Here is a 23,353-nt window from a genome sequence, read left to right as displayed (position 1 = left end):
CTCAAAACCTGGGCACATGAGGCATCATCCACGGACGAAAGCGCTCGGATAACGTCCCAGTTCCAGCGGATTTTTCCCAGCCAACTTCTGCCGAACAGTGTGAGGCCATCTCTTGGTACAATCCATAGTGCTAGTTCATGCACCGCTCCATCATTGGAGACTTTTACTGCTGCACTGCCAATTACAGGGATCAGCTCTTTAGTGTACGTTCTCAGCTTGGTATGAATAGGGCTCAGCTTGGGCCTTTGTGCCTTGTTGCACCACAGCCTGTCGAAGGCCTTTTTGCTCATGATAGACTGACTCGCACCCGTGTCCAATTCCATGGAATTCCATTCAGTTCAACTTTTAACATGATCGGTGGACATTTCATGGTGAAGGTATGTACCCCGTACACTTCTGCCTCCTCGGTTCAAGTCTCCAGTTCAGTTTGATCCACCATGGATCGGTCTTCCTCTGCAACGTGGTGGTTTGCAGGGTTTGCAGCTCGTCTGTACATTCACTGGAGATGTCCCATTGTTCCACAGCCTTTGCATGCATAATATTTGAAGCGGCATTGATGGGCTCGATGATCACCTCCGCAGCGACAACAAGGTGTTAATTGCCTCACATTCACACTTGATGGCAGACTCTGAGTCATCTGAGGTCGTGCAGCTGCAGGTGTGTATGTTCTGCCATATGCATTCCTGCCTGAAAACGACGTTACTTTGTGTACAGTACTTGCCGAAGCATCTTTATGCTGCGAAATTTGTTTGGTGTTATTGCTGGTGGACATAAATGCTTGGGCTATCGTTATGGCTTTGCTCAGGTTCGGTGTTTCCACAGTCAATAGATTGCAAAGGATAACCTCATGGCCAATGCCAAGCACAAAAAAGTCTCTTAGCATTTGCTCCAGGGAATCCACTGAATTCACAATGTCCTGCAAGGCGCCTTAGTTCAGCGATGTAGCTCGCCACTTCCTGGCCTTCAGACCGTTGACATGTGTAAAATCGGTACCTTTCCATCAGAACGCTCTCCCTCAGATTTAGGTGCCCCCGGACCAGCGTACACAGTTCTTCATAATGTTTGGTTGTTGGTGTCACCGGAGCAAGAAGATTCCTCATGAGGCCATAGGGTGTTGCCCCGCAGACGGTGAGGAGGATCGCCCTTCGTTTGGCAGCGTTCATTCTCCCTTCCAGCTCATTGGCCACGAAGTATTGGTCGAGTCGCTCCATGAAGGCTTCCCAATCATCAGCTTCTGAGAATTTCTCCAGCATTTTCGCGTGATGGTTCGTTATCTATTACTTGTCGCCAGTTGTTATGTCTCAAATAAAGCAATGTGACTGAGTACTGTAGACTTGAATAAGTGTGACCTTAGTCTCTTTATTCTGACTCCAGAGTGCTGTCACAGCATGGGAGGCCTGCTTATATACAGTGCTCCCAAGGGATGCTGGGATCCCTTGGGACTCCAACAGATGAGCCCTCTGGTGGCGGTAGAATGCTGGTTACAAGGTCTGGCATACATAACACCTAGCAACACCAGTATACCCAGAAATACCGGTACACCCAACAACACCAGTACAGCCAGCAACACTGGTACACCCAGCAACACCAGTACACCCAGCAACACCAGTACACCCAGCAACACCAGTACATCCAGAAACACCAGTACACCAAGGGATCCCAGCATCCCTTGGGAGCACTGTATATAAGCCGGCCCCTAAGACCTGTTCCTCACTCTGGGGTGTCTTATTAAAGACTGAGGTCACTGTTACTTTAACCTCCCTGTGTACAGCCTCGTCTGTGTTAGGAACACAATAACTGGCGACGAGTATACGAATCCAATGCAAAGATGCAGCAAACTGTGGGCATCCTGGAGAAATTCTCGGAGGGTGAGGAATGGGAAGCCTATGTCGAACGGCTAGACCAGTACTTTGTAGCCAACGAGCTGGATGCAGAAGGAAGCGCTGCAAAAAGGAAAGCGGTCCTCCTCACAGTCTGCGGGGCACCGATCTACAGACTCATGAACAATCTCCTGGCTCCGGTTAAACCCACAGATAAGTCGTATGAGGAGCTGTGTACATTGGTTCGGGAGAGTGTACTGATGGTGAGATATCGATTCTACACGTGCCAGCGATCTGAAGGTCAGGAAGTGGCGAGCTACGTCGTCGAGCTAAGACGACTTGCAGGACAATGTGAGTTTGATGGCTACCTGGAGCAAATGCTCAGAGACTTTTTTGCACTGGGCATTGGCCACGAGACCATCCTACGAAAACTTTTGACTGTAGAGACACCGACCCTCAGTAAGCCCATTGCCATAGCATAGGCGTTTATGTCCACCAGTGATAATACCAAACAAATCTCTCAGCACACAAGTGCTAGCAATGTTCATAAATTAACTGGAACTGTGTTTGCGAGCAGAAATGAACAGGGCAGAACCCACGAGTCTGCAACTGCCAGCAGGCCTCAGGTGACCCAGATGACTCAGAGTCCCCAAAAAAGGATGAATGCAAGGCAATTCACACCTTGTTGGCGTTGTGGAGGCTTCCATTCAGCCTTTTCATGCCGCTTCAAAGGGTATGTTTGCAAGAGCTGTGGAACAATGGGGCACCTCCAATGAGCTTGCAGACGAGCTGCAAGCTCTGCAAAACTTGCTAACCACCACGTGGCAGAGGAAGATCGGTCCATGGTGGATCAAAGCAATTTTGAGCCTCAGAGAGAGGAGGCAGAAGTACACAGGTTGCACACATTTTCGACGAAATGTCCACCTATAATGCTAAACGTAAAATTGAATGGCTTACCCATAGCCATGGAACTGGACACTGGCGCTAGCCAATCCATCATGAGTAAAAAGATGTTTGAGAGACTGTGATGCAACAAGGCCCATCCACATGAAACTGAGAACGTACACCAAAGAGCTTATCACTGTCCTGGGCAGAGCCATGGTCAAGGTCACCTACGAGGGCACGGTGCATGAACTGCCTCTCTGGATTGTCCCGGGCGATGTCCCCACACTGCTTGGAAGGAGCTGGCTGGGCAAAATCCGCTGGAACTGGGATGACATCCGAGCACTATCACATTTCGATGAGGCCTCATGTACCCAGGTTCTTAACAAATTTCCTTCCCTTTTTGAGCCAGGCATTGGAAACTTTTCTGGGGCGAAGGTGCGGATCCACTTGGTCCCAGAAGCATGACCCATTCACCACAAGGCACGAGCGGTACCTCACATGATGAGGGAGAGAGTGGAAATCGAACTGGACAGGCTGCAACGCGAGGGTATCATCTCCCCAGTGGAATTCAGCGAGTGGGCCAGCCCGATTGTTCCAGTACTCAAAAGTGATGGCATGGTCAGGATTTGCGGCGATTATAAAGTAACTATTAATTGTTTCTCGCTACAGGACCAATACCTGCTACCTAAGGCAGACGACCTATTTGCGACGCTGGCAGGAGGCAAGATGTTCACCAAGCTCGACCTGACTTCGGCCTACATGACACAGGAGCTGGAGGAGTCTTCGAAGGGCCTCATCTGCATCAACACGCACAAGGGACTGTTCATCTTCAACAGATGCCCGTTTGGAATTCGGTCGGCTGCAGCGATCTTCCAGAGAAACATGGAGAGCCTACTCAAGTCGGTACCACACATGGTGGTCTTTCAGGACGATATATTGGTCACAGGTCGTGACACCGTCGAGCACCTACAAAACCTGGAGGAGGTCCTCCAGCGACTGGATCGCGTAGGTCTGTGGCTGAAGAGGTCGAAATGCGTCTTCATGGCAACAGAAGTGGAGTTATTGGGGAGAAAGATCGCGGCGGACGGCATTCGGCCCACAGACACCAAGACAGAGGCTATCAGGAACGCGCCCAGGCCACAGAATGACACGGAGCTGCGGTCGTTCCTGGGACTCCTCAACTATTTTGGTAACTTCCTTCTGGGAGCCCCTACATGTGTTATTGCGCAAAGGTGAGAACTGGGTATGGGGAAAAAAAACAAGAAATTACTTTTGAGAAAGCCAGAAACATTTTATGCTCCAACAAGCTGCTTGTATTGTATAACCCGTGTAAAAGACTTGTGCTAGCATGTGATGCGTCGTCGTATGGAGTCGGCTGTGTATTACAACAAGCTAACGTTGCGGGGAAGTTGCAACCTGTCGCCTCTGCTTCCAGGAGCTTGTCTAAGGCCGAGAGGGCCTACAGCATGATTGAGAAAGAGGCATTGGCGTGTGTGTTCAGGGTAAGGAAAATGCATCAGTACCTGTTTGGCCTCAAATTTGAGCTGGAAACCGATCACAAGCCCCTCATATCCCTGTTCGCTGAAAACAAGGGGATAAATACTAATGCCTCAGCCCGCATACAAAGGTGGGCACTCGCGCTATCAGCGTATAACTATACCAACCGCCACAGGACAGGCACCGAGAACTGTGCGGATGCTCTCAGTCGGCTACCATTGCCCACCACGGGGGTGGAAATGGCGCAGCCTGCAAACTTGTTGATGGTGGCGCAGCTGACAGACTTGTTGATGGTCATGGAAGCATTTGAAAATGATAAATCACCTGTCACGGCCCGTCAGATTAGGACTTGGACCAGCCAAGATCCTCTGCTGTCCCGAGTAAAAAACTGTGTACTGCATGGGAGCTGGGCCAGCATCCCCGTTGAAATGCAAGAGCTAATCAAGCCATTCCAGTAGCGAAAGGACGAGCTGTCCATTCAGGCAGACTGCCGGTTGTGGGGTAACCGCGTAATGCTACCCAAAAAAGGGCAGGGAGACGTTCATCTCGGATCTCCACAGCACACACCCGGGTATAGTAATGATGAAAGCGATAGCCAGATCCCACGTGTGGTGGCCCGGTATCGACTCTGACTTAGAGTCCTGTGTACGGCAATGTAGCGTATGTGGTCAGTTGAGCAACGCGCCCAGAGAGGTACCACTAAGTTTGTAGTCCTGGCCCTCCAGACCATGGTCGAGGATCCATGTCGACTATGCGGGCCCGTTTCTCGGTAAAATGTTCCTGGTGGTGGTGGATACTTTTTCAAAATGGATTGAATGTGAAATAATGTCGGGAAGCACCGCCACCGCCACCATTGAAAGCCTGAGGGCCATGTTTGCCATCCACGGCCTGCCTGACGTACTGGTCAGTGACAACGGGCCATGTTTCACCAGTGCCGAATTTAAAGAATTCATGACCCGCAATGGAATCAAACATGTCACCTCGGCCCCGTTTAAACCAGCCTCCAATGGGCAGGCAGAGCGGGCAGTACAAACCATCAAACAGAGCCTTAAACGAGTCACAGAAGGCTCACTCCAAACCCGCCTGTCCCGAGTACTGCTCAGCTACCGCATGAGACCCCACTCGCTCACAGGGGTGCCCCCGGCTGAGCTACTCATGAAAAGGACGCTTAAAACCAGACTCTCGCTGGTTCACCCCAACCTGCATGGTCAGGTAGAGAGCAGGCGGCAGCAACAAAATGTAAACGATGGTCGCGCCACTGTGTCACGGGAAATTGATCTGAATGACCCTGTGTATGTGCTAAACTATGGATATTGTACCAAGTGGATCGCGGGCACGGTGATAGCTAAAGAAGGGAGTAGGGTGTTTGTAGTCAAACTAGACAATGGACAAATTTGCAGAAAGCACCTGGAGCAAACAAGGCTGCGGTTCACAGACTGCCCTGAACAACCCACAGCAGACACCACCTTTTTCGAGCCCACAACACACACCCAAAGGATTAGCAACACCACCCCGAGCCAGGAAATTGAACCCATCACGCCCAACAGCCCAGCAAGGCCAGGCTCACTCAGCAGCCCTACAGGGCCAACAACACGCCAGCCCAGCGAGGGCACAGCCAACACACCAGAACAGACATTTGTACTGAGGCGGTCCACCAGGGAAAGAAAGGCTCCCGACCGCCTCACCTTGTAAATAGTTTTCACTTTGACTTTGAGGGTGGAGTGATGTTGTGTATCTGTAAAGCATGCACTCCCATGTTCTGCCACCAGGGAGCGCATCCCCTGAAGTCTCAAGGGATCCCAGCAGCCCTTGGGAGCACTGAAAATAAGCCGGTCCCGAAGGCCTGTTCCTCACTCTGGAGTGTCTTAATAAAGACTGAGGTCACTGTTACTTTAACCTCCCTGTGTGCAGCCTCATCTGTGTTAGGAACACAATCTACACCAACACCGGTATCCCCAACAACACCAGTACACCCAACACCAGTACACCCAACAACACTGGTACACCCAGCAACACCAGTACACCCAACAACACCGGTATCCCCAACAACACCAGTACACCCAACACCAGTACACCCAACAACACCGGTACACCCAGCAACACCAGTACACCCAACAACACCGGTATCCCCAACAACACCAGTACACCCAACACCAGTACACCCAACAACACCGGTACACCCAGCAACACCGGTACACCCAACAACACTTGTATACCCAGTAACACCTGTACACCCAGTAACACCGGTACACCCAGCTACACTGGTACACCCAGCTACACTGGTACACCCAGCTACACCAGTACACCCAACAAATAACACCAATGGGACAACTAGCACCAACAAAACCCAACAGCATCAATATACTTCTATCTCTATAATCTCCTCAAGCCCGACAACCCCACGAGATGTCTGCGCTCCTCGATTCTGCTCTCTTGGCCATCCCTGATTAAAGCTGCTCAACCATTGGTGGCCGTGCCTTCAGCTGCCTAGGCCCTAAGCTATGGAACTCCCTCCCTAAACCTCTCCCCCTCTCTTTCCTCCTTTAAGATGTTCCTTAAAACCTACCTCTTGAACCCAGCATTTGGCCACCTGCCGTAATTTCTTCTTATGTGGCTCGGTGTCAAATGCATCTATTTTGTCTTGTAACACTGCTGTGAAGCACCTCGGGACATTTCACTGCGTTGAAGGTGCTATATAAATGTAAGTTGTCATTGTTGTTAATTCTGTAATGGGTTTTTTCCTCTCTTGAAATTATCTATTTTTTGTTGGCCTCTCTCCTATCTCAAATGCAGGCAACGTGTCTTGAGGTTTTGATTACTGATATTATCCATTACCTTGCCTTTCTGCTGCTAACGTCTGAATGAAATGCAATTCTCATTAGTACATTATTGTGTCCAATTTTACGGCATTTAAATTCTACACATTAGAGAAAATGGATTGTCATGTAATTACTACAGGCAACATTCACTCTCTCCTTGTAATATATAGAAGTTATAGCTTCTTCCTGGTTACTGAAATCACAGAAAGACTTGCATTTATGTCACACCTTTCATGGCCTCAGGAGAACTGAAAGCACTTCACAGCCAATAAAGTAGCCACTGTTGTAATGTAGGAAACAGTAGCCAAATTGCGCACAGCAAGCTCCCACAAACAACAACGTGATAATGACCAGCTAATCAGTTTTTATTAGTGTTGAGGGATAAATATTGGCCAGGACACCTGGGGAGTACTTCCCCGCTTTTCTTCCAAATACCAGCTGAGGTGTTCTTGCAGAGAGCCAGCATGGGCTTGATGGACCGAATGGCCTCCTTCCGTGCCGCAACCATTCTATGATTCTGGTACCTTGGAATATTTTACGTCCCCCCGAGAGAGCAGACGGGGCCTCAGTTTAACGTCTCATCCGAAAGACGGCACCTCCGACAGTGCAGCGCTCCCTCAGCACTGCACTGGAGTGTCAGCCTGGATTTATGAGCTCAAGTTTCTGGAGCGGGACTTGAATCCGTGATCGTCTGACTCAGAGGCGCGTGTGCCTGCCAACTGAGGCACAACTGGCGCGATCGTCATTTCATTTCTTTCTTAATGGAACCAGCTAAAGAAAAACAGAGAGAGACAGAGCTATCCATCTCGACAGACGGGCCAGGATCCCAAAGGTGGAAGGAGCACTCAATTTCACAAAGAGCAAAGACTCTCGCTTGACTAATGTGCAGCGAGTGCAGGTGGCAGCACTTGCCTTAGGCTGCATGTTAATGCCCACGCCCCTAGGAAGCCACCATGACATTTTCGGCATTGACCCAATCCATCATACCAATCACGGTGGTTCAAAGCCATGTGTCAGGATGGATGAGTGGTGATCATGGCTGTCTCAAGCCATCGTGGCTCATGACTGCAGTAAGGCTCCTGTCGACGGAAGGGTAGAATGGATACAGGAGAACGAAAGACAGACTTACAGAGCCCTTTCACGACCACCCAACATCTCAAAGCGCTTTACAGCCAATGCAGTACTTTGGGAGTGTGGCCACTGTTGTAATGTGGCAAACGCGGGCAGCCAATTTACGCACAGCAAGCTCCCACAAACAGCAATGTGATAATGACCAGATAACCTGTTTTTGTCATGTTGATTGAGGGATAAATATTGTCCAGGACACCAGGGATAACCCCCCTACTGTTCTTCAAAAAGTGGATCTTTTCGGTCCACTTGAGAGAGCAGACGTCTCATCGAAAAGGCAGCACCTCTGACAGTGCAGCACTCCCTCACAGTGTCAACCTAGATTTTTTTTGCGCTTAGGTCCCTGGAGTGGGACTTGAACCCAGAACCTGCAGACTCAGAGGCGTGCATGCTACCCACTGAGCCACAGCTGACACCTGCATACTGAGGGCGATGCAAGAGTTTTGAAAGGGAAAGCTATAAGTATTCTGAAATATAAACAGAAAATGCTGCATATACTCGGCAGGTCAGGCAGCATTCGTGGAGAGAGAAACAGAGTTAACGTTTCAGGTCGATCACCTTTGGTCAGAATTGGAGAATGTTAGCGAGGTCACATTTCAGATGTCAGTCTCGCTTTAGCCTGGGCAAACACTGTGATACAGACCAGTGGGAGCTTTCGGAATCATTGGAGCTTGCTATTTTCATTTTTTTCTAATTCGTTCACGGATATCACTGGCAAGGCCGGCATTTATTGCCCAGCTCATAAGAACATAAGAGAACATAAGAAATAGGAGTAGGAGTAGGCCATAAGGCCCCTCGAGCCTGCTCCACCATTCAATAAGATCATGGCTGATCCGATCATGGACTCAGCTCCACTTCCCTGCTCGCTCCCCATAACCCTTATCGTTGAAAAATTTGTCTATCTCCGCCTTAAATATATTCAATGACCTAGCCTCCACAGCTCTCTGGGGCAGAGAATTCCACAGATTTACAACCTTCTAAGAGAAGAAATTCCTTCTCATCTCAGTTTTAAATGGGTGGCCCCTTATTCTGAGACTATGCCCCCTAGTTTTAGTTTCCTCTATGAGTGGAAATATGCTCTCTGGATCCACCTTGTCGAGCCCCCACATTATCTTATATGTTTCGATAAGATTATCTCTCATTCTTCTGAACTCCAATGAGTATAGGCCCAACCTACTCAACCTTTCTTCATAAGTCAACCCCCTCATCTCCGGAATCAACCTAGTGAACCTTCTCTGAACAGCCTCCAATGCAAGTATATCCCACTTTAAATATGGAGACCAAAACTGCACGCAGTACTCCAGGTGTAGCCTCACCAATACCCTGTACAGTTGTAGCAGGACTTCCCTGCTTTTATACTCTATTCCCCTTTCAATAAAGGTCAACATTCCATTTGCCTTCCTGATTACTTGCTAGGCAATCCCGAATTGCTTTGAGAAGGTGGTGGTGAGCCGCCTTCTTGAACCGCTGCAGTCCGTGTGGTGAAGGTACTGACTGGCTCGCTGGGCCATTTCAGAGGGCAGTTAAGGGTCAACCACATTGCTGTGTGTCTGGAGTCACATATAGGCCAGACCGGTTAAGGACGGCAGATTTCCTTCCCTAAAGGACATTAGCGAACCAGATGGGTTTTTACGACAATCCGGTAGTTTCATGGTTACCATTACTGAACCGAGCTCTCTGTTCCATATTTTTAGAAATTTAATTAGCTGAATTTAAATTCCTCAGCCGCCATGGTGGGAGTTGAACTGGATTAGTCCAGGCCTTCGATAGTTCCATGGTCCTCGTTATTGAAACTTGTAATAAAGCTCCCCCTAGTGGACTACTGATGTACTGCAACTACTGATGTAAATAATAAAGGATCATGTGGCAAGGTCACATGATGACAGTATTCTATTAAGAGCCATCTTGTGTAGTGTGTTTCTTCGTGATGTTGTAAGTATATATCACAATACCAACTTTTTAATTCCATACTTATTTAATTAACTGAATTTAAATTCCCCCGGCCGCTGTGGTGGAATTTGCATGCATGTTTCCAGATTATCAGTCCAGACCTCAGGATTTTTAGTCCAGTAACATAACCATTATGTTACCATACCCCTTATTAAATAATGTCACAATGAAGAAATTCTTGCTGCTTTGGAAAGCTGGAGGGAATAATGGAGATTCAACAGGAAGGAGGGGACGTGAAAGAGGTGAGCCAGCAACCAGAGAAAGGAGGAGACAATTTATCGCAAAGTGCTTTTAGTGATTAAAGGTTGGCGTGCCAAATAAAATCACTTGACGCTTGCCTGTTCTTCCCCCCCCCCAACACAATCCCTCATTGTCAAAGACCTGTGCCGGCTTCCTTCTTTCAGAATAAGGACTGCGACTGGGAAGAATTTCTTCTCTCAGAGGGTCGTGAATCTATGGAAAACTCTGCCCCAGAGAGCTGTGGCGGCTGGTCATTGAATATATTTAAGGCAGAGATAGACAGATTTTTGAGCGATAAGGGAATAAAGGGTTATGGGGAGCGGGCAGGGAAGTGGAGCTGAGTCCATGATCAGATCAGATCAGCCATGTTCTTATTGAATGGCGGAGCAGGCTCGAGGGGCCTTATGGCCGACTCCTCCTCCTATTTCTTATGTTCTTAGGTTCATATGTTCAGCTTAAGACAGAAGACCACATTTCCTCTGCCATGATCTACCTCCAATAAATAGAAAGCCTACATAATGGGGTTGGCCATTTAGGACAGAGATGAGGAGGAATTTGTTCACTCAGAGTGTGGTGAATCTTTGGAATTCTCTACCCCACAGGGCTGCGGACACTCAGTTGTTGAGTATATTCAAGGCTGAGATCGAAAGATTTTTTGACTCTTGGGGAATCAAGGGATATAGGGATGCGGCAGGAAAGTGGAGTTGAACGGTAGAAGATCAGCCATGGTCTCATTGAATGGCTCGAGGGGCCATACAGCCGACTTACGCTCCTATTTCTTTTGTTCTTATATGTATAGAAATGAACTCTGAACTCTGTGTGGTCAAGCTGTATTTATTTTCCTGAAGGATGCTGAACCAGAAGATGCAACCAATCCATACAACTTATCTCTGACTACCCCCTACCACCGTGTTGACCATTGGTGGCAGCTAACTCACTTGCTGGAGCTCTGAGTCGATCACCTCAACGAGCTACACTCGGTGAGATTTGTTTGAGCGGTAAGTGCTGGGAAAGTTCCCCTGGAGGTTCGGAAGGGCTCCTCAATTGTCCTCAGCATCCTCGGATTAGGGAAGAAAGAAGCAGTCAGATTTCCCCACTTCTGATTGCTATTCAATGACCTCTGCTGGAATGTGCATGTGTGTGTTTGGGACTGAGTGAGACACCACCCATCCCAGAGGTAAGGACAGTGTGTGACCCACTGCACCACCCAGTCCCAGAGGGGGAAAGGACAGTGTGTGACCCGCTGCACCATCCAGTCGCAGAGGGGGAAAGGACAGTGTGTGACCCACTGCACCACCCAGTCCCAGAGGGGGAAAGGACAGTGTGTGACCCACTGCGCCACCCAGCCCCAGAGGGGGAAAGGACAGTGTGTGACCCACTGCATCACCCAGTCCCAGAGGGGGAAAGGACAGTGTGTGACCCACTGCACCACCCAGTCCCAGAGGGGGAAAGGACAGTGTGTGACCCACTGCACCACCCAGTCCCAGAGGGGGAAAGGACAGTGTGTGACCCACTGTACCACCCAGTCCCAGAGGGGGAAAGGACAGTGTGTGACCCACTGTACCACCCAGTCCCAGAGGGGGAAAGGACAGTGTGTGACCCTCTGCACCACCCAGTCCCAGAGGGGGAAAGGACAGTGTGTGACCCACTGTACCACCCAGTCCCAGAGGGGGAAAGGACAGTGTGTGTGACCCACTGTACCACCCAGTCCCAGAGGGGGAAAGGACAGTGTGTGACCCACTGTACCACCCAGTCCCAGAGGGGGAAAGGACAGTGTGTGACCCACTGCACCACCCAGTCCCAGAGGGGGAAAGGACAGTGTGTGACCCACTGTACCACCCAGTCCCAGAGGGGGAAAGGACAGTGTGTGACCCACTGTACCACCCAGTCCCAGAGGGGGAAAGGACAGTGTGTGACCCACTGCACCACCCAGTCCCAGAGGGGGAAAGGACAGTGTGTGACCCACTGCACCACCCAGTCCCAGAGGGGGAAAGGACAGTGTGTGACCCACTACTCAGTAACTTTTTTCCCTTCAGTCAAGGCTGACTCACGTCCACCAAATTACAAGGTTGAAGTTCATTCTCAGCCTCTTCTCTCACTCTTATTGCATCGACACCCCCAGTGTGACACGATCTCTCTGCAGCGGACTGTCTTTAGCGACAATATTCTACTGTTGTTAAAGTTTCCTGCTGACCATTAGGCACACTTGAATTGCCGTAACCTACAGGGCTACGGACCAAGAGCTGGGAAGTGGGATTCGGCTGTATAGCTATTGGTTGGCCAGTGCAGAGACGATGGGCCGAAATGGCCTCCTTCCGTGCTGTAAAGTTCTACGATTCTATGATTCAACAACAGCAACTTGTATTTATATAGCGTCTTTAACGTAGTGAAACGTCCCAAGGCGCTTCGCAGATATATTGTGCGATAAAAATTTGACATCGAGCTGCATAAGTAGAAATTAGCGCAGGTGACCAAAAGCTTGTTCCAAGAGATATGTTTTAAAGAGCGTCTTCAAGGAGGGAAGGGAGGTGGAGAGGTTTAGGGAGGGAGTTCCAGAGCTTGGAGCCGAGGCAGCTGAAGGCACGGCCACCGATGGTGGAACGATTATAATCAGGGATGGTCAGGAGGGCAGAATTAGAGGAGGGCAGACATCTCGGGGGGTTGTGGGGCTGGAGGAGATTACAGAGATGGGGAGGGGGTGAGGACATGGATTGCATGACACGGGGCCCAGGTTCCATCAAAGCTTCCTGGGAGTAGCCCACTTTCGCAGAAAACAACGCAGCAACCTTAATCCCGGCAGTGGGAGCGTTTGGTGCCAGCACTGCGGAGATCTCGATCAGCGGGCGTGAGATTGAGAGGATCTGAGCCCGCCCGTCATCTCCTCAGACATTGTCAACAGGAAGCTGAGTCTCTGCTGCTGTTAGGTCCCAGACAATTTCACGGCTGGCAGGCTTTGTAGCTGCAGTCAATTGAGATGTAATCCCGTCCGAGATCCTCTGTGGGCCACTGGGAGCCCAAAGGGTTAAATCACGAGAGCGGGTTGCACAGACTAGGCTTGTGTACCCTTGAGTATATCACCATAAGCAGTCCCTCGAAATCGAGGAAGACTTGCTTCCACTCTAAAAGTGAGTTCTCAGGTGACTGTACAGTCCAATGCGGGAATTACAGTCTCTGTCACAGGTAGGACAGACAGTCGTTGGAGGAAAGGGTGGGTGGGGAGTCTGGTTTGCCGCACGCTCCTTCCGCTATCTGCGCTTGGTTTCTGCATGCTCTCGGCGATGAGACTCGAGGTGCTCAGCGCCCTCCCGGATGCTCTTCCTCCACTTAGAGCGGTCTTTGGCCAGGGATTCCCAGGTGTCGGTGGGGATGTTACATTTTATCAGGGAGGCTTTGAGGGTATCCCTGAAATGTTTTCTCTGCCCACCTGGGGCTCGCTTGCTGTGTAGGAGTTCCGAATAGAGCACCTGCTTTGGGAGCCTTTAATATAAAAGATTAATTGGTGACCAGATCAAGGTGTTTAAAGTGATTAAAGAAGTTGATAGGGTAGATAGAGAGAAACTACTTGCTCTGGTGTGGAGAGTCCAGAACAAGGGGGAATAACCTTAACATTCGAGCTCGGCCGTCCATGGGTGATGTCAGGAAGCACTTCTTCACACAAAGGGTAGTGGGAATCTGGAACTCTCAGCAAAAAGCTGTTGAGTCAGAAATGGTAAACCTCAGATTGATAGATTTTTGTTGGGTAAGGGTATTAAGGGTTATGGAACCAAGATCGAGTTAAGATACCGATCAACCAGGAGAGGGAAGAGGAGAGGAGGCAGTAAGGGGAGAGGAGGTAGGGGAGAGGAGGAGGGGAAGAGGAGAGGAGGTGGGGGAAGGGGAGTGGAGGTGAGGGAAGAGGAGAGGAGGCAGTAAGGGGAGAGGAGGTAGGGGGAGAGGAGGAGGGGAAGGGGAGCGGAGGTGGGGGAAGGGGAGTGGAGGTGACGGAAGGAGAGTGGAGGTGAGGGAAGGGGAGTGGAGGTGGGGGAAGGGGAGTGGAGGTGAGGGAAGAGGAGAGGAGGCAGTAAGGGGAGAGGAGGTAGGGGGAGAGGAGGAGGGGAAGGGGAGTGGAGGTGAGGGAAGAGGAGAGGAGGCAGTAAGGGGAGAGGAGGTAGGGAGAGAGGAGGGGAGGAAGGGGAAGAGGGGGAAAGGGGTAGAGAACATAAGAACATAAGAAATAGGAGCAGGAGTCGGCCACCTAGCCCCTCGAGCCTGCTCCGCCATTCAATACGATCATGGCTGATTTGATCATGGACTCAGCTCCATTTCCCTGCCCGCTCCCCATAACCCCTTATTCCCTTATCGCTCAAAATTCTGTCCATCTCCACCTTGAATATATTCAATGACCCAGCCTCCACAGCTCTCTGGGGCAGAGAATTCCACAGAGTTACAACCCTCCTCATCTCAGTTTTAAATGGGCGGCCCCTTATTCTGAAACTATGTTCCCTAGTTTTAGTTTCCTCTATGAGTGGAAATATCCTCTCTGCACCCACCTTGTCGAGCCCCCTCATTATCTTATATGTTTCGATAAGATCACCTCTCATTCTTCTGAACTCCAATGAGTATAGGCCCAACCTACTCAACCTATCTTCTTAAGTCAACCCCCTCACCTCCGGAATAAACCTAGTGAACCTTCTCTGAACAGCCTCCAATGCAAGTATATCCTTCCTTAGATACAGAGACCAAAACTGTACACAGTACTCCAGGTGTGGCCTCACCAATACCCTGTACAGTTGTTCGCAGTACTTCTCTGCTTTTATACTCCATCCCCCTTGCAATAAAGACCAACATTCCATTTGCCTACCTGCATACTAACTTTTTGTGTTTCATGTACAAGGACCCACAGGTCCTTATGTACTGCAGCACTTTGCAATTTTTCTCCATTTAAATTGTAATTTGCTTTTCTATTTTTTCTGCCAAAGTGGATAATCTCATATTTTCCCACATTATACTCCATCTGCCAAATTTTTGCCCACTCACTTAGCCTGTCTAGACCCCTTTGCAGATTTTTTGTGTCCACCTCACAATTTGCTTTCCCACCCATCTTTGTATCATCAGCAAACTTGGTTACATTACACTCGGTCCCGTCATCCAAGTCATTAATATAGATTGTAAATAGTTGAGGACCCAGCACCAATCCCTGCGGCACCCCACTAGTTACTGATTGCCAATGAGAATGAACCATTTATCCCGACTCTCTGTTTGCTGTTAGTTAGCTAATCCTCTATCCATGCTAATATATTACCCCCAATCCCGTGAACTTTTATGTTGTGCAGTAACCTTTTACGTGGCATCTTATCGAATGCCTTCTGAAAATCCAAATACACCACATCCACTGGTTCCCCTTTATCCACCCTGCTCGTTACATCCTCAAAGAACTCCAGCAAATTTGTCAAACATGATTTCCCTTTCATAAACCATGCTGACTCTGCTTGATTGAATCATGCTTTTCCAAATGTCCCGCTACTGCTTCCTGAATAATGGACTCCAGCATTTTGCCAACGACGAATGTTAGGCTAACTGAGAGGAGGGGGGAAGGGGAGAGGAGGTTGAGAGAAGCAGAGGGGAGGGGAGGGGAGGGGAGGGAAAGGGAGGGGAGGGGAGGAATGGGGCGAAGAGGGGAAGGCTGAGGAAGGGAAGGGGAGGGGAGGTGGGAGAAGGGGAGGTGGGAGAAGGGGAGGTCAGGGAAGGGGAGGGGAGTTGGGGAAGGGGTGAGGTGGGGGAAAGGGAGATGAGGGAAGGGGCAAGGAGGGAAGGGGAAGGGAGGTGAGGGAAAGAGAGGGGAGGGGAGGGAAGGGAAGGGGAGAGGAGGGGAGAGGAGGGGAGGGGAGAGGAGGGGAGGGGAGGGGAAGGCGAGGGGAGGGGAGGGAAGGGAAGGGGAGAGGAGGGGAGAGGAGGGGAGGGGAGAGGAGGGGAGAGGAGAGGAGGGGAAGTGTCCACCAATGGTGTTGCAGGTATCATGAGTGTGGGACCAGCTTGATGGTCCAGCTGGTCTTTTCCAGCCCGCCATTTTCGTATGTTCGTATGTTTTTGTATGTTCGCATATGTTCGCGTATGTGTTCCTATGTCCGTATGCTTTCGTATGTTTGTATGTTTCCGTATGTTTTCATGTGGTGACCATCAAACTATCGGATTGTCGTTAAAAACCCATCTGGTTCACTAATGTCCTTCAGGGAAGGAAATCTGCCGTCCTTACCCGGTCTGGCCTATATGTGACTCCAGATCCACATGTGGTTGACATTTAACTGCCCTCTGAAATGGCCCAGCGAGCCACTCGGTTGTAAAAAACAGCTACAAGAAACAATAAGAATAAAAGCGGGCCACCCGGTATCGAACTCGGCACCAGCTACAGACGCGACAACAGCTCACACAGCCCAGTCGACCCTGCAAAGTCCTCCTCACCAACATCTGGGGACTTGTGACAAAATTGGGAGAGCTGTCCCACATACTCACAGAATCAACATTCACTCCCGGCACACCGTGGCTGCAGTGTGTACTATCGACAAGATGCACTGCAGCAACTCGCCAAGGCTTCTTCCCGAACCCGCGCCCTCTACCACCTAGAAGGACAAGGGCAGCAGGTGCATGGGAACACCACCACCTCCGCGTTCCCCTCCAAGTCACACACCATCCTGACTTGGAAATATATCACCGTTCCTCCATCGTGGATGGATCACAATCCTGGAACTCCCTCCCGAACAGCACTGTGGGAACACCTTCACCACACGGGACTGCAGCGGTTCAAGAAGGCGGCTCACCACCACCTTCTCAGGGGCAGTGAGGGATGGGCAATAAATGCCGGCCTTGCCAGTGATGACACATCCACTAATAAATTTAAAAATATGTTCGTATATAAGGAGTCACGGAGCATTGCACATCACATGGACTCCGCTGAGAACACGTGAACACCGACAAGGAGCTGGGGTGTATTGTATGTTCATGGCTTGCTTTCTGATTGTGGATTGACAATATTTTGGTCCTTGGTTACAGCTTTGCAGTTCTGTTACTGCGCACTGTACTCAGCAGTGGAACAGAGAGAGAGAGAGAGAGACGGAGAAACACATACTTAAATGTCACCTCCCCAGACTGCTGCTGCCATTTTACTGAAAGGATCATCTGCTGAATGAGAATGTGGCAGTTCACAACCGAGCAATGATTACAGCAGAAATCCCGTGTCAAACACGGAGTGCAGGTTAGGGGGGGCGGTAATGGAAGAGGGGACACAGGAAGAGAGGGAGGGACTCCGAGACATAGAGAGAGATAACAAAATAGGCAGAAAGAAACAGACTGAGATATGGCGAGTGGGATTGGGTGAGAAAGAGCAACAAAAGAGGCAGAAAGAACTTGCATTTATATAGCGCCTTTCACGACCACCGGACGTCTCAAAGGGCTTTACAGCCAACGAAGTACTTTTGGAGTGCAGTCACTGTTGTAATGTGGGAAACGCGGCAGCCAATTTGCGCACAGCAAGCTCCCACAAACAGCAATGTGAAAATGACCAGATAATCTGTGTTTGTTATGTTGATTGAGGGATAAATATTGTCCAGGACACCGGGGATAACTCCTCTGCTCTTCTTCGAAATAGTGCCATGGGATCTTTTACGATCTCAGGCCCTCGCAAAGTGCGTTACATCCAATGAAGTGTAGTCACTGCAGTAATGTAGGAAACGCGGCAGCCAATTTGTGCACAGCAAGCTCCCACAAACAGCAATGTGATAATGACCAGATCATCTGCTTTAGTGAGGTTGGTTGGTTAAATACTGGACAAGACAATGGGGAGCACACCCATGCTCTTCTGCAAAATAGTGCCATGGAACCTATAAATGTCCACCTGAGGGGACTGGAGAGTCTTGGTTTAAAGTCTCATCTGAAGGACGGCACCTCCGACAGTGCAGCACTCCCTCAGTGTCGCACAGGAGTGTCAGCCTGGATTTATGTGCTCAGGTCCCTGGTCTGGGACTTGAACCCACAACCTTCTGACCCAGAGGCGAGGGGGCCATGGTTAACAGCTGATAAGTACAGTGAGCAAGCTGGAGAGAGAACAAGAGAGAAGCACTGAGGTAGAAAGACAGAGAGAAGGAAAAGGACACAAGCTGAAGGAGAAGGTGTCGGCTCAGGTGGTGATAAAAGTAGAATTCATTCTGAGCCAAAGAGGTGGAGCTCCAGAAATATCAATCCCACGGGATGGATGGAATTTATTCCGGGTCACTAAGTAAGGCATGGAATGAGATTTGTTAAGTGCTGATGGTCATTATGCGGCAGACAATGAATAGCAGGGAGGTCTAGATGGATTGGAAAAGAGCTAAGATGGTACCCAATTAACAATGACAAGCATGCTGAAGCAACAACAAACCCACGAGCTCTACATCGATACAGATAAAATATGGGAATCGATTATCAGCCCAACTTCTGAATTTTCACAGAATTATACAGAATTTACAGCACAGAAACAGGCCATTCGGCCCAGCCCGTCTATGCCGCTTTCGGATGTCCTGAGGTTGTGAAAGGTGCTATATAAATGAAATGTCTTTCTTTTTTCTTTTCAGTGCCCCCCCGCCCCTGGGCTCAGGAAGGCACAGCAAGCTCCCACAAACAGAAATTACCTGATTATCGGTTTTAGTGTCAGCTGTGGCTCAGATGGCAGCACTCTCGCCTCAGCATCAGAAGGTTGGGGGTTCAAGTCCCCACTCCGGGGACTTAAGCACAAAAATCCAGGCTGACCCTCCCAGTGCAAAGCTGAGGGAGCACTGCACTGTTGGAGGTGCCAGATTATCTGTTTTTGTGATGTTGATTGAGGGATAAATATTGGCCAGGCCACCGGGGATAACTCCCCTGCTCGTCTTCGAAATAGTGCCATGGGATCTTTTATGTCCACCTAAGAGAGCAGACGGGGCCTCAGTTTAATGTCTCATCCAAAAGATGGCACCTCCGACAGTGCAGCCCTCCCTCAGTACTGCACTGGAGTGTCGGCCTAGATTTCTGTGCTCAGGTCCCTGGAGTGGCCATACCACTTTGCTGTTTGTGGGAGATTGCTGCGTGCAGATTGGCTGCCGCGTTTCCCATATTGCAACGGTGATTACACTCCAAAAAGTACTTCATTGGCTGTAAAGCGCTTTGAGACGTTCGGTGGTTGTGAAAGGTGCCATAGAAATGCAAGTCTTTTTTTCTTTTTAGTGCTGTTGGTTGAGGGCTAAATATCGGCCCAGGACACATGTAGAGGAGCTGTGCGCAATACTTTCTATTCATGGCCTTAGCCAGCATTAATGCGACTACGATAGTCCGAGCCCTACCCGCTATTTGCCATCTATTGCAGCCACCAGTACTAACACTCACAGCTCTCAACGTGCTCAGTATTAGTCGCCCGAGACTGCCGGGGGATGCAATATTCGAGCAAATTGAACGAGGCAGCATCTCAGCATTAAAAGTAATTTCACATCAGCACATTCCCACCCTGCTGCTCTCCAATCCGTGTTTTAAACCTGATACAGACCTACCACAGCTAACATCATCATCACTCACAGGCAGTCCCTCGAACCAGGATGTCTTGCTTCCACGAGAGTTCACGATATTTCAATGAAGGACCTGATGTTCCAGTCCTGAACTCCAGTTGAGGGGGTGGAAGATGCCTGTGCCTGGATTGTTTTAACGTGTGGTGACCATTGCACACCAGCCACCACACGGGCTCGACAGAGCTCAGCCTTTATCCAGTGGCAAGGGTTAACCAGGACGGCTGGAGACCTGCTCTGCTGCAGGGACCTAGTGTGCACACATATCGCAGTGTGGGCTGGTCCGTGCTGCCCCTGGGCCCTCGGCTCTTCTGGGCCCCGTACCCTCATTTGCCGCACCTCCGCCATGATGTTCCAGGGCCTGGCGCTCCTGCTCTATTTATAGCCCCGACCTGCAGTGGTGTTCTCACAGGTCGGGGCGGCCCACAATGTCCCAGGGCCTGGCGCTCCAGCTGTATTTATAGACCCGACCTGCAGTGGTGTGTTTTTTTTTAATTCGTAGCCAATCGTTCCAATTCTTTGTCAAATCACAAACGCCAGAGGTCACCTTGCACACGCCAAGGATCACTCTGCGCCAATGCTCTTAGCCAAAAGGCCGAGAGCCACTGCACCGTTCCTGGAAGTACTGCAATACCAGGTTCGTGCCATGGAGATGGATGGGTCAAGCCACCCCACCCACCTCCTGTTTCCAAAAAAGCAAGCATATACCTTCCTGACCAGGGAGAACCACCTTGGGGTCATGGTGGTTACTCCCCTGTCAGGTCAGCCACGCATGATCCCAGCCAAAAGGCCGAGGAGTTCTCACAGGTCGGGGCGGCCCACAATGTCCCAGGGCCTGGCGCTCCAGCTGTATTTATAGCCCCGACCTGCAGTGGAGTTCTCACAGGTCGGGGCGGCCCACAATGTCCAGGGCCTGGTGCTCCAGCTGTATTTATAGCCCCGACCTGCGATGGTGTTCTCACAGGTCGGGGCGGCCCACAGCTAACACAGTGCAACTGAATGAAGGGTCAGGGAGAAACCTGGGTGACTGTGCATTTCAGCCCTTTAACGTGACAATAGACGGTTTGTTTACCTGACTTCAGCGACAGTGGCTCGCCGCCCATCCACCCCCTCGCTCACACTTAAAGCCAGCTTAAAGTTTTTGGGCTGCGTTAGTTTGCACCACCTACAGCTCCGATTGGGTCCCCTTGATCACAAGACCCGATTGCTGATTGGTCCCGGTGGAGGATAAGACGCCCCCAGCAGTTTCTCTGGAATGTGTAACTGGAACCAGCCAGCCTCCGTAACCAGTGACTTTGCAAAGTGTAATTCGAGCCATTCGTACTGCTGACTCCAGACAGGACAGAGCTCACTTGGAACAGACAGGGCTCACTCTCTCGGGTTAAGACCTTCCGCAACAGGTTCATGCCCGCACCCCCTTCATGCACTACCCACCCCCCCCCCAAGTTTCTGACATTCTCCCCCTGCCCAAGTGTCTGATCTCCCCCCCCCCCCACCCCACCCCCACAGTTCTCTGCCTCTCAACCTCCCCCACTTTAGACCTGGATCACACTCTTCCCCCATCCCCACTGTGCTCTCCGTGCTCTTTACTGCCCCCCACCTCCCAACCGACCTCCTGACCTCCTCTCCCCCCGTCCCCTCTCTCACTCTGCCTACCCTCACTGCCTCCTCTCAGTCTCTATCCGCCCCTCTCTCCCCAGTCTCTCTCTTGCACCCTCTCTCTTTCTGCCACCTCTCTCCCCCACTCCCTCGCTCTCTCTATCGCTGTGCTCCCCCCTCTCTCTCTGCCACCCACTCTCTCTCTGCCACCCCCACTCTCTGTCTGCCTCTCTCTCTCTCTACCTCTGCCCCACTCTCTCTGTCCCACTCTCTCGCTCGCTCTCTGTGCCTCTCTCTCTCTCTCTGCCCCACTCTCTCTGCCACCCCCTCTCTCTCTCCCCCTCTGTACCCTCCCACTCTCTCTCTGCCACCCCCACTCTTTCTCTGCCCCACTCTCTGCCTCTCTCTCTCTCTCTCTGCCCCACTCTCTTACTCTCTCTCTGCTCCACTCTCTCTCTCTCTCTCTCTGCCTCTCTCTCTCCCACCTCCGATTTCCTCTCTCTCTCAGAAGGCTGTGAAAATGTTTGTGTAGATAATCACAGCGATATTCTAGGCAAACGACCTGGAGGCTCCTGTAGTATAGTCATTGATTTTCGATAGATAATCCAAAAGCCCCAGGAGCAGGCTCATACTTGAACTCGAAGCTCGGCAATGTAGTTCGGCCCCACTTCTGGTTCCTCGTATATTGTACTGCGTGTACGCGAATGGAGTCCGCGGCTGTATGCACAGAAGGACACAAAAATGTTCGTAATCACGCCGAACATTTGTTCTCCCTTCATATTATGGGCTGGATCTTGCCGGAGCAGGGCATCCTGCTCCCTGCCGCTTGAATATTTTTTGTGCCGTAACTTGCGGGAAGTGCGAACGAATAAATAGTTTCTCTCTATCTAAAAGGAAAAGAAAGACTTGCATTTATATAGCGCCTTTCACAACCACTGAATGTCTCAAAGCCCTTTACAGCCAATGACGTACTTTTCTGGAGTGTAGTCGCTGTTGTAATGTGGGAAACGCGGGCAGCCAATTTGCGCACAGCAAGATCCCACAAACAGCGATGTGATAATGACCAAATAATCTGTTTTTGTTCTGTTGATTGAGGGATCAATTTTGGCTCCAGGACACCCTGTGCTTCTTCAAAATAGTGCCATGGGATCTTTTTACGTCCAGCTGAGAGTGCAGACTGGGCCTCGGTTTAATGTCTCATCCGAAAGACGGCATCTCTGACAGTGCGGCACTCCTTCAGCACTGCACTGGAGTGTCAGCCTGGATTTTTTTTTTTGTGCTCAAGCCCCTGGAGTGGGACTTGAACCCACGACCTTCTGACCCAGAGGCGAGTGTGCGAACCACTGAGCCACGGCTGGTATCGACCCTATCAGCTCTCCTTAATATCTTGAAAACTTCGATCAAATTGCCCATTAACCGTCTAAATTCTAGGGAATACAACCCTAGTTTGTGTAATCTTTCCTCGTAACTTAACCCTTGGAGTCCGGGTATCATTCTGGTAAACCTCCGCTGCCTCCCTCCAAGACCAATATATTCTTCCGAAGGTGTGGTGCGCAGAACTGCTCACAGTACTCCAGGTGTGGTCTAACCAGGGCGTTGTACAGCTGCAGCATAACTTCTACCCCCTTGTATTCTAGTCCTCGAGATATAAAGGCTAGCATTCCATTAGCCTTTTTGATTATTTTTTGTAGCTGTTCATGGCATTTTAATGTATCTGGACTCCCAAGTCATAAGAACATAAGAAATAGGAGCAGAGGGTGGTGGGGGTCTGGAACTCACTGCCTGAAAGGGTGGTAGAGGCAGAAACCCTCACCACATTTAAAAAGTACGTGGATGTGCTCTTAAAGTGTCGTAACCTGCAGGGCTACGGACC

The 23,353-nt window shown here is 50.2% G+C and overlaps 1 pseudogene; it reads right to left on the bottom strand.

The window, feature by feature from the left end:
- Positions 1 to 20,481: 20,481 nt before the first annotated feature.
- LOC139230712 (U2 spliceosomal RNA) lies at positions 20,482 to 20,683 on the bottom strand (annotated as a pseudogene).
- Positions 20,684 to 23,353: the final 2,670 nt, after the last annotated feature.

This window comes from Pristiophorus japonicus, chromosome 19, assembly GCF_044704955.1.
Source record: "Pristiophorus japonicus isolate sPriJap1 chromosome 19, sPriJap1.hap1, whole genome shotgun sequence".
Taxonomy (NCBI): Eukaryota; Metazoa; Chordata; class Chondrichthyes; family Pristiophoridae; genus Pristiophorus; species Pristiophorus japonicus.
This window is presented reverse-complemented; position numbering and strand designations above follow the sequence as displayed.